The following is a 12404-nucleotide window of genomic DNA, read 5'->3' as shown; positions in this document are numbered from 1 at the left end:
GAATGACGTTAGATTGAAGTGCTTCCCCTCCAGTTCTGAGCTCAGGGCTTGGTACACGGTGAGCACCTGTTGTGGTAACTAATGTGCAGTGAGAGTGGACTTGTTCCATCCAGGATCTCTGGGAAATGGTGCCTTGGTTGATCAGCTCTGGTGGCTGGGACATTATTTTAAATCCACGTTCACTTAATGGCCTATGATGGACCATGTGTTACCGTGGATTGTCTCACTGCCAGCGTGACCTTAACTTGACTTAGTTCTTCCAACTAAAATTTGCAAGATGGTCTTTGTTTTTACTCGGCTCTCAGGAATGTTACAAATTCTCACGCGGGAGTAGATGGGGGAACACTGGGCTTGAGAAAGGTTCCAAGGAAGCGGATGCTGCTGTTAGTGGTGCAGGAGTTCTCCCCCACAGCTGGCCCACGTGGTCATCAGGTTAATAGTGCTGCCCCGCCGTTTGGTTTTCTTAAGAATTTTAGCTCCTGGTGTTCATTTTAAGTCTTCTGTCCCATGAACGACCTGCTCACTGATTTAATCCTCTATTCCATATCTTCCTATCCCCTGATGAAGCACATGTTAATTTTTAGCAAGATAATTGGCAACCTGTGAAATAAGCAAATCTGGTCCGATACAGGTCTGTGTGAAGGCACGATGGTTCGGTGATCAGTTCATTATTTATTAGTCTGCTTTAAAAATAAAAAAAAGAAAAAGGAAATTTAAATTGGTAGTTCTGGTAACTGGTTTCACAGGGGATTCCTGAAGCTATGAAGTAATATCTGTGAAATGAACTGCCATGCAAATTGGTTTAAATATAACTACGGCCTTAAGAATGATCAGTATGTTTGTTTAGCAGAACTTGCTGTTCCAGCGCTCCCGAGGGCTTTTCAGTTGGTGGTTCTTCTGGCTGAGCTGTAATTATCCCGCAGGCTCTATGCGCAGGATTACCCAGGTATATTTCCCCTGAATTAAACTCATAAGGTGAACGGATTAGTACAGTGATGATAGTCCCAGTCAGCTTTCCTCGAGTGCTCTTTGTCGTCTTCCCATTACAGTGAGTGTGTGGGCAAGAAAGACCCCTTTTTTTCAGTAGCTTAGCCATAACAGATAAGGACGGAGCCTGAGACCCCTGTGTTTTTTCATTGACAAAATAATAGATCTCCATATTAATAAAGCAGCGGACAAATTCACAGGGAAATCGATCAGTTTCCTTTGGCAGAAGTGGCGTTCTTGTATGTGTAAGCCTTAAAAAAGGTAAGAATAGCTAGTTGTAATGTTCGAGTGCAATTCTGTCAGTAAATACGTTTTGACATATTGATTGGCTTGTGATAGTGTATGACAGTCCTAGGTACACTCACGCATTTACATCTTGAAACATTAATAAGCAGCAGGGACAGTGGAAAATTGGTTGTTAGGATAAGCCGTCTAGCAGATTCATGAAAGTGAAGGCTGTTATGTTCCGTATCTTTTGATGAGGCAGAAGCTGTTAATGCTCTGTCCTTTGCTACACGCTATCTGTTGTGAGTATTGAGTTTGAGTTATTTGACCAAAGCCTTTTAATTTTATGCGGCTCCCGATTATACCATAGCCACGGTGCTTGCAGAAATGAGGAGTGTCTTCTTGTTGAGACTTTTCTACTGAGTAGAAGGGTACGTGAACTGTTCTCAGAAGACAGGTCTTAAATCTACTCAACACACATACAAAGGGGTAACTACGTATGGTTACTTACTTAGCTTGATGGGTTTTTCCCCCACAATATGTACATACGTATAAAAACATTACGTTGTGTCCCTTAAGTGTATAGTTTCTGTATGTCCGCTATCTCAATTAAAGGCTGCTGAGAAGAAGGGATTATAAATCTTCACGGCACTAAACTGTAGACCGATGTAGTCGTTGCTTTCATAACTGACTTGTTGAGTCGAGTGCATCAGACCCGAGCTTTAACCTGGTGTCCGGGGGAATTTCATCAGTTTCATTTTGCACCTGGGTTGTGAGACCACTGGTATTCTAGGATACAGAAAACAGGAGTCTCTGACTCAGGAATAAGCTCTAGAAAATGGAAGGATTGGGGGGAGTGGAGTGAAAAATACCTTCTTGTGCAAATGAAAACGTACCATAAACAGCCTGCAGAATCTTCGGGGACCCACGAGAACTTGCATAATTTGGGGCACATAACTATGCGAATTCTACAGCTAACCCTTGAACAACACAGAGGTTGGTGCGCCCGCCCCGCCCAGTCAAAATCTGCATATGTAAATTTTTACTGCCCCGAAACTTTACTAATAGACTCTCTAGAGATCATTTTCCCTGCAGTGCTCATGCAGGGATGATTAGTGCCACACAGCATTTTAAGTGGATATTCGCACAGGTGGTAGCTATGAAATTATTACAGTAGTATGGTTTATGCAGTTATGATTTAATTCGGCATCTTCATATTCGCTTACATTTCTCTCAACTATGGATGATGCCCTGTATGACCTATTAGTGTTTGGGTAACTTTTGATAAATTGTAACTTATATTCGGTTTGTGTATATCTTATGATAGTCACGTTGAAATACTGTCTACATATATTTTATGCATATGTGACATACCTAACCTTTTCTTAATTTTTTCCCCATATTTCCAGGCTGTGCAGCTCATCTGTGACTTATTTCAAATTGTTGCATATCTCCGAAATTTTTCCAACATTTATTGAAAAAAATCCACATGTATGTGGACCCGTGTAATTCAAACACATGTTGTTCAGAGGTCAACTGTGTACTTAGTGCCACTGAACTTGCTACACTTAAAATGGAAAAAATAGTAAGTTTTAGGTATATTTTACCACCAAAAAAAAGGATGCGTAATTTGACTCAACCCATTTTCAGAATGATCCTCTCTTAGGACGAATGTGTAAATGACAGCTGGCCTGGACGAGCTGAGCTTGGGGACACTTGCTTGTGCCCTTGGGAAGAAGAACTTCTGTTTCCCCATTTAGAGAACTTAGGGAGCTGCTTTCTCTTATGTCAGCGTCAAAGTGGTGTAAGGAATAGCTGGTTTTATTTACAGACAAAGGAAATTGAACAAATATCTTTTGAGAGCATCCAGCCTTCTTCCTGCCTTAAAGTTAGCTCCATGAGGTGGGGGAGACACGCTTCTGACTTCTGAATCAGTTGTACTTCCTGCGTAATCTAGGTTAACTGGCTCATGAAGGCTGCCTTGCCATCCAGGCCTGTTTTGCTTCTGTGGGAAAACCTCTCCATTTTCCATTCTACCTCGCCTGCTCTCTTTACTGGTTAATAGAGTCCATTGTTAAGTTAGAGATCGTATGTAGTAAATACTTTCACTCTCCTTGGTTGTAGTTCCTCTAAGTCATTCATTTATTTTTCTTATCCATTCATCTTTACTATTCTAGTGGTCCTAAATAATTTCATTCTACCTTGTATCTTCTTATTCTGTCCCTGGAGCACTTTGCAAAATATGTTGACGTGATTGCCCCATCATTTTTATGTTCACATTTGATAACTAGCAGAAAAGAAACCATGTCAGAAGAAAAGCAGGACCAATACTAGAGACACCGTGAAGGGAATTTGTAGCCATCTCTAGAGTGGAGTAGGAGGAAACGTGCCTCTTGTTTGTTTATGTTCAACATAAGCTTCCAGAAATATGGGGGGTTTTATGACGTGCTCCAGGGTCTGCTCTTACTAGAAAAGCTTGTTTCTTCCTCAGACTATCCACAGCTCTGCCTTTTATGAACAGTAAAAATGCTGAGTTATTTGGATACTTTGTAGAGATTACCAACGTTTATTTTACCAGAGAAGGATGTTAAAAATACCATCTTCTATCACCATTATTTCATAAAAGACATTTTTAAGCATAACAAAGGGGGCACCTGGGTGGCTCAGTCAGTTAAGCGTCTGCCTTTGGCTCAGGTCACGATCCCAGGGACCTGGGATCGAGTCCCACATCGGGCTCCCTGCCCAGCGAGGAGTCTGCTTCTCTCTGTCTCTCAAATAAATGAAATCTTAAAAACAAAACAAAACACATACAGAGGTATGTAGTTTCAGAATAAGGGATAGGTACTTGAAGTGGAATACATTTAGAGTTGTGAGAAAATTAGTTGTGTCCTTATTTTCACTGTACTTCACATTGATTGAAAAAAAACACACTGGGGCGCCTGGGTGGCTCAGTGGGTTAAAGCCTCTGCCTCTGGCTCAGGTCATGATCTCAGGGTCCTGGGATCGAGCCCCGTATTGGGCTCTCTGCTCAGCAGGGAGCCTGCTCCCCCCTCTCTCTCTGCCTGCTGCTCTGCCTACTTGTGATCTCTCTGTCAAATAAAAAAAATAAAATAAAATCTTTAAAAAAAAAACCAAAAACCAAAAACACACCATCTTCATCCTGGGCCTGTCTCAGTCCCCAGACTGGAGTTTGGGAATCATTGTGGTATATTTGTGCTTGGGGTGGGACATCTCTCCAAAACACTCCTGGAAGAGGAGAGAAAGAAGGTACATTCTCTCCTACCCAAGTAATTCTTTCTTGACAATTATTCAATGAGAGGAGCTGGAGGATAAGCAAGGAAAGCCTTGTGGTCTAGTTGAGATGAAATTGTGTGATGTGCGAATGACCAGAGCGTCAAAGCAACATGCTCTGTCCGTGTGTTTTGCACTATTGTTGACCCTGTACAGTCTTTCCAGCATTCTAAGAATGCTGTGGATTCCTAGGTTATTTGAAGCTCTCTTTTTCCAGTTTGGACCATCTGAAATTGTTTTTGCTTGACCTTTAGCTATGAAGTCAAATTATTTTAGAGTTTCAGATAAAGCCTGAAAATTGAAAAAAAAAAAAACAAACCAATATCACCTGAATTAAATCCCAAATCTAGTTTAAGTTTGAAGGATATAGGTAAGTTTCCTACAATTAATACTGGTTTTTGAGAAGAGAATGATAAGTACTTTTAAATACTGAGCTCCTGAAAGACCCTTGGAAATGCAGTGTTAAAGATCATAATAAAAAAGGTCCTAAAAGTAAGTGGGAGAATGATTTGTGCTTTGGGATTTTCTTCTTTGAAAATGGATGACTTAAATTACATAAATGTGTTGGCTAATGTCCATAGTTCTGGAGAATTAAATTAGATAGTATTTAGTTGATAGAAAATAACAGTTTTATGACTAAAAATTTATTTTCACTGATTTTGATACATTTTTTGAAGATTGATTGTGGTGTTTGTTTGCTTATGAAGTAGAGTTGACATACAATGTTACATGCAACATAGTGTTTCTACAGTACATTTCTCAGTGCTCACCACAAGTACAGCTGCCATCTGTCACCACATAGTAGTAGTATAATACTATTAACTATATTCCCTGTCCAGACTTACTGGAAGTTTGTGCCTCTTAATCCCTTTTATCTCTTTTGCCCCTCTCCCTATCCAAGTCACCTGGCAACCATCACTTTGTTCTCTGTATTTAAGAGTCTGTTTTTTGGGGTTATTTTGTTGTTTAGATTGCACATATAAGTGAAATCACATAGTATTTGTCTTTCTCTAACTTGTTTCACTTAGCATAATGCCCTTTAGGTCTATTCTTGTTTTCGCAGATGGCAAGATCTAATTCTTTTTTATGATTGAGTAATATTCCATTGTATAAACATACCACAACTTCTTTATCCATTCATCAGTCAGTGGACACATGGGCTGCTTCCATATCTTGGCTATTGTAAATAATGTTGCAATAAACAATAGGGTGCCTGTATCTTTTCAAATTAGTCTTTTCTTTTTTGAGGGGGGTGTTTCCCTTGGGATCCAGTAGAATTACTGGATCATGTGGTATTTTTATTTGTAATCTTTTGAGGAACCTCTGTTTTGTTTTACACCGTGGTTTTACCAATTTTCATTCCCACCAACACTGCAGGAGGATTCCCTTTTCTCTACGTCTTTGCCGATACTTGTTATTTCTTGTCTTTTTGATGCTAGCCATTCTGACAGATGTAAGGTGATGTCTCATTGTGGTTTTGGTTTGCATTTCCTTTATTAGTGATGTTGAGCATCTTTTCATGTCTGTTGACCACCAGTATGTCTTTGGGAAAATGTCTGTTGAGATGCTCTGTTCATATTTTAATTGGATTGCTTCCTTTTTTGGTGTCGAGTTGTACATGTATATAAAGTCTATATATTTTGGATGGTAACCCATAACTGGATATCTTATTTGCAAATGCCTTCTCCCATGCAGTAGTTTGCCTTTTTGTTTGTTGTTGGTTTCCTTTGCTATGCAAAAGCTTTTTATTTTGGTGTGGTCCTAATATTTTTGCTTTTCGCTGCACTTGCTCAAGAGACATTCATAAACAGGTTGCTAAGGCCTATAATTACTGCCTCTGTTTTCTTTTAGGAGTTTTATGGTTACAGATCTCACATTTAGGTCTTTAATTCACTTTGACTTTACTTTTGTTCATGTTGTAAGAAAGTGGTCTAGTTTCATTCTTTTGCATGTAGCTGTCCAATTTTCCCAACATCAGTTTTTGAAGACTGTCTTGCCCATTGTCTATTCTTGCCTCATTTAACTATATGATTGTGAGTTTATCTCTAGGCTCTCTGTCCTATTCCATTGATCTGTTTATTTTTTGTGCCAGTACTATACTATTTTGATTTCTACAGCTTTGCAGTATATCTTTAAATCTGGGATTGTGCTGTTTTCACCACTTTGTTCTTTTTTGATTGCTTTGGCTGTCAAGGTCTTCTGTAGTTTCATACAAATTTTAGGATTATTCTAGTTCTGTGAAAAATGATATTGATATTTTGGTAGGGGTTGCATTTCATCTGTGGATTGCTTTGAGGGGTATGAACATTTTAATGACATTCTTCCAATCCATGAGCATGGTATATCTTTCCATTTATTTGTTGTCTTCAGCATCATTGTCTTGGAGTTTTCAGAGTATAAATCTTTGGCCTTCTTAATTAAATTTATTCCTAGGCCTTTTTTTTTTTTTCAGTGCAGTTGTAAATGGGATTGTTTTCTTAATTACTTTCCTATGAGTATATAGAATGCAAGAGATTTCTGTATATTAATTTTGTATCCTGCAACTTCACTGAATTTATTTTAATAGTTTTTTTTTGGTGGGGTCTTTAGGTTGTTCTGTGTGTAATATGTCATCTGCCCTCAATAGTGACAGTTTTACTTTTTCCTTACCAAGTTGGATGCCTTTTACTTTTTTTTCTTGTCTAATTGCTGCAGCGAGGTCTTACAGTACTATGTTGAATAAAAGTGGTGAGAGTGGGCATCCTGTCTTGTTCCTGATCTTAGAGGAAAATCTTTCACTTTTTTACCGTTGAATATGGTGTTAGCTTGGGGTTTTTCATATGTAGCCTTTATTATGTTGAGTTATGTTCTCTCTAAGCCCACTTGGTTGAGTGTTTTTATCATGAATGGATGTTGTATTTTGTCAAAAGATTTCTCTGCATCTGTTGAGATGATCCTGTGGTTTTTGTCCTTCTACTCATTAGTGTGATACATCATATTGATTTGCAAAATTGGAACCACCCATGCATCTCTGGAATAAATCCAGCTTGGTCACGGTGAGTGATCCTTTTAATATGTTGTTGAATGTGGTTTGCTGATATTTTGTTGAGGATTTTTGTGTCCATTTACATCAGGAATATTGACCTGTAGTCTTTCCTTTTATAGTGTCTTTGTCTGGTTTTGGTATCAGGGTAGTGCTGGCCTTATGAAATGAATGTGGAAGTTTTCCTTTCCTTTTCTTTTTCTTTCTTTCTTTCTTTCATTCTTTCTTTTTTTTTTTTTTGGTAGTTTGAGAAGAGTAAGCATGAAGTCTTCTTTAAAAGTTGCTAGAATTCACCTGTGCAGCCATCTGGTCCTAATCCCAACATGTTTGTTGGAAGTTTTATTTTTGTTACTAGTAATCAGTTTGTGCAGATTTTCTGTTTCTTTCTGATTGAGTTTTGAAAGATTGTATGTTTCTGGAAATTGATTTCTTCTAGGTTGTCCAACTGGTTGGCGTGGAATTTTTTTTGTTGTGACCTCTTATAATTCTTTGTATTTCTGTGCTGTCAGTTGCTTTTCTTCTTTTGTTTCTGATTTTGAGTCCTCTTTTTTTTCTTGATGAGGCTGAGTAAAGGTTTATCAAATTTGTTTCTTTTTCAAAGAACTAGCTCATAATTTCACTGATTTTTAAAAAACATTGTCTCTATTTCATATATTTCTGCTCTATATTATTTTCTCTGTTTACTAACTTTGGGCTGTTTCTTCATTTTCTAGTTCCTTTAGGTATAAGATTAACTTGTAATTTGAGCTTTTTCTTGTTTCTGGAGGTGGGTTTGTGTTCTTCTATATTTCCCTCTTAGAACTGCTCTCCCAGTGTCCCAAAGATTTTGGACTGTTGTGTTTCATTTTCATTTGTCTTCATGTGTTTTTTAATTTCTTTTTTCAATGCTTCATTGACCCACTGGTTGTTTAGTGTCATGTTGTTTAGCCTCCACCTGTTTGTTTTTTCCAGTTTTTTCCCTTGTAACCAATTTCTAGTTTCATACTCTTTTCATTGAAAAAGATGCTTGATATGATTTCAATTTTAAATTTATTGAGACTTGTGGCATAACATGATCTTTTCTGGAGAATGTTTCATGTGCATTTGAAAAGAGTGTGTATTCTGTTTTGGATGGATTTTTCTGTATGTATCTCTTAAGACTATCTGGTCTGATATGTTGTTCAAAGCCACTGTTTTCTTGTTAATTTTCTGTCTGGATGATCTGTACACTAATGTAGATTGGGTGTTAAAGTTCCATACTATAGTTGTATTACTCTCAATTTCTTCTTTTATGTCTACTAATATCGGCTTTATGTATTTAGGTGGTCCTGTGTAGGGTACATAGATAATTATAATTGCTATTTTCTTGTTTGATTGATTGCTTTAACATGGAATGCCCTTCTTTGTCTCTTGTTACAGTCGTTTTAAAGTCTGTTTTGTTTGGGTTGGCTGGGTGGCACAGTCTGTCGAGTGACTGACTCTTGGTTTCAGTTCAGGTTGTGATCTCAGGGTCACGAGATTTGAGCCCTACGACGGGCTCCATGCTCAGTGTGGAGTCTGCTTGAAATTCTCTGTCTCACTCTCCCTCCCTCTTCTACTCCTCCCACTTATGCTCTCTTTGTCTCTAAAATAAATAAGTCTTGAGAAAAAATAGTCTGTCTGATATAATTATTACTACTCTGGTCTTTTTCTTAATTTTTCCTTCCATTTGCCTGGGATATCTTTTCCCATCCGTTTACTTGCAGTCAGTATGTGTCTGCAGTCAGTATGTGTCTGTATAAGTTATGGAACTTATAAATGGGTCATTTAAAAAGTCCATTCAGTCATTCTGTGTCTTTTGATAGTAGCATTTAGACCATTTACATTTAAAATAATTATTGACAGGAGTGTGAACTCTGCCATTTTGTTACTTGTTTTTTGGTTATTTTTGTAGTTGTTCTCTGTTTCTTTCTTTCTTTTGCTCTCTTCCTTTCTGGTTTGATGCCTGTCATTAGTGTTGTGCTTGGATTCCTTTCACTTTACTTTTGTGTATCTATTAAAGGTTTTTGATTTGTGGTTACCACTGGGCTCATATATGACATCCCATATTAGGTTGCTGGTTGCTTAAGTGCATACATATTCTAAAAACACAGAATTTTTACTTCCCCTCCCATGTTTTATGTGTATGATGTTATGTTTTATAGCTTTTTATTTTGTGTATCCCTTCATTGATTTTTGTAGATGTAATTGCTTTTACTACTTTTGTTTTTTAACCTGGCTTTATTAGTGATTAGTGATTAAGATACTATCTTTATGTTTGCTTTTACCTGTGGATTTTTTTTTCATCAGAGTTTCTTCTACTTGGCCTTTTTTGTTTTGTTTGTTTGTTTACCATTTAAAGACTTCCCTTTGACTTTTCTTGGAAGGCTGGTTTGGTCCTGATGAACTCCTTGAAGTTTTGTTTGTCTGGGAAACTCTGTATCTCTGACTTCTGAATGATAATATTGCCATGTAGAGTATTCTTGGTTGTAGGGTTTTTTCCTCCCAATAGTTAAAATATATCCTGCCACTCCCTTTTGGCCTGCAAAGTTTTTTCTGAAAGATCAGCTGATAAACCTATGGGAATTCTCTGGAATGTAGCTGTTTTGCTCCTTCTGCTGCTTTTAAGATTCTCTCATTTTTGCCATTTAAATTATTATGTGTCTTAATGTGGTCTTCCTTGGGTTCATCTTGTCAGGGGCTCTCTCTGCTTCCTGGATCTGGATGTCTCTTTTCTTCCCCACATTAGGTAAATTTTAAGTTATTACGCCTCCACATAAGTTGTTTGCCCCCTTCTTTCTCCTCTTTCTGGGATCCCTATAATGCAAATATTATTATGTTTGATGGTGTCACAGAGTTCCTTTAACCTGTTCACAGTTTTTTAAATCCCTCTTTTTTCTTTTTGCTGTTCAGCTTGATTGCTCTTTTTTACCCTGATTGCTGATCTGTTTTTCTGCCTCTAATCTGCTTTAGATTCCCTTTAGTGCATTTTTCTTTTAAGTTATTGTATTCTTCAGGTCTGACTGGTTATTTTCTATATTTTTTAATCTCTTGGTTAAGTTCTTACTGAGCTTACCTGCTCCTTTCTCAAATCTGTTATCTTTGTGACCATTACTTTGACCTGTTCATCAGACATACTGCTTATCTCTGTTGATCTGATTTTTGTCCTGTTTTTTCATTTGGGACAAACTCCTCTGTCTCCTCATTTTGTCCAGTGTTCTGTTTGTTTCTACATATTAGGTTGGTCAGCTCTGTCTCCTGCTTTTGAAAGTAGTGGCCTTGTATAAAGAGGTCCTGTGTTGCCTTGTAGCCCAATCCCCTCCCTGGTCACCAGAACCAGGCACTCCAGAGGTGTCCCCTGCGTGGGTTGCACACACAAGTTCTGTTTTGACCGAGGTACTTGTGCTGTGGGCATGTTTGTTGGTGGGCTGGCCTTTAGCCCAGCTGACAGTAATGACCCATGTGAAGTGTGGGGTGCACACTTCAGGGTTTGCTCCTCGAGCTCCAGAGAAGCCCAGTTGTAGCTGCTGGGGGCTCACTGGTTGCTGGGGCTGGTACTCAGCCGAGCAGCCTGCAGTCCGCCACTGCTGCTGTTCAGGCACACCGATGACAAGACTTGCCCCTTCCACAGCCAACTAAAAGGCACAGCTGCAGGGACTGTAGGCATGCTGGGTTATCTCTCCCGCAGCCCCAGGACAGGAGTCGCTTTGGAGGGGTGCTGGTTCTGGCCAGGCCCCCCTGAAGAGTATGGCAGGGCAGGAGCTGCTTTGGAGGGGCACCTGCCAAGTTGTGGTTGGGTGGGGCAGATGTGCAGGGGAGCAGGACAGGCGGGGTGAAGTGCAAGAAAAATGGCACCCACCAGCACTTTTGTTCCCAGAGAGAGCAGCTGGGGACACATGCTGCGATTGGGTAATAAATCTTCACCTGTACCCCGGGCACCTTTCAGACTGCTGCCTCTTGTGCTGTGTCTGAGGCTGAGTAAGTTAGTATACCGGCTCTTTAAGGGTGGAATCCGTTTCCTCTCACCTGTAGCTCTCCCAAGTTAAGCCCCCGGATTTTGAAAGCTTCTCAAGTTTAGCCCTGCTGGTTTTTCAAAACCAGACATAAGGGAGACTCCTTTTCTCAGTGTGGGTCCCCAGGGCTGGAGGTGCCCTGTGTGGAGTCTGTCCCCTTTAGTTGCACCAGGGGTCTGCTTCCTAACTGTGTCTTCAGCCCTGCTACCCTCTTACGATGGACCTTCTCTCTACAACTAGCTGTAGAAGATCTGTTCTGCCGATCCTCAGATCATTTTCGGATGTAGTTGTGTCTGTGGGGTGACATGAGTCTGGTTCTCCTCCACCATCTTCTCCCAGCCTCCTGTGTGCTGAGTGTTTTTAAAAATTGAACATCTAGCCAAGACTTACACAGTTCCATCTCCTCATGGAGGTTATGTTCTAGTGAGCAAGACAAACACAATAGAAATAAAACAATAATTGTGCTATTGAGTAAAAAGGTGCCGTGGTGAAGACCAAGGGGGGTCGTGTTGAGGGAGGAGAAAGGGCTACTTTAAATAAGATGATTAGTGTAGGTTGTCTTGATTAAACATTTTAGTCTGGCCCAGAAAGTTGGGAAGAAGGCTGTAGGAGGCATAGGAAACTATGGACTTGAGGTAGCAAAGAGTTTAGTTGTATTCTTGGAACTGTCAGTGTCAACTTGGTTGGAGCTTAGTGAGCTGAAGGAGAAGGGAGCACCCCAGGTTCTTTGAATGGGGCCGTACTAAGTATCTGCTCAACGAATGCGTGAATGAGTCGTAAGATTTTTATAGCCTCAATTCTGGCAAATCATTATTGCATACTAAAATGCCTTATCACAGAGTAAAAGGTGATCGTGAATAAGCTGGATA

This window comes from Martes martes, assembly GCF_963455335.1.
Source record: "Martes martes genome assembly, chromosome: 10".
Taxonomy (NCBI): domain Eukaryota; kingdom Metazoa; phylum Chordata; class Mammalia; order Carnivora; family Mustelidae; genus Martes; species Martes martes.
This window is presented reverse-complemented; position numbering follows the sequence as displayed.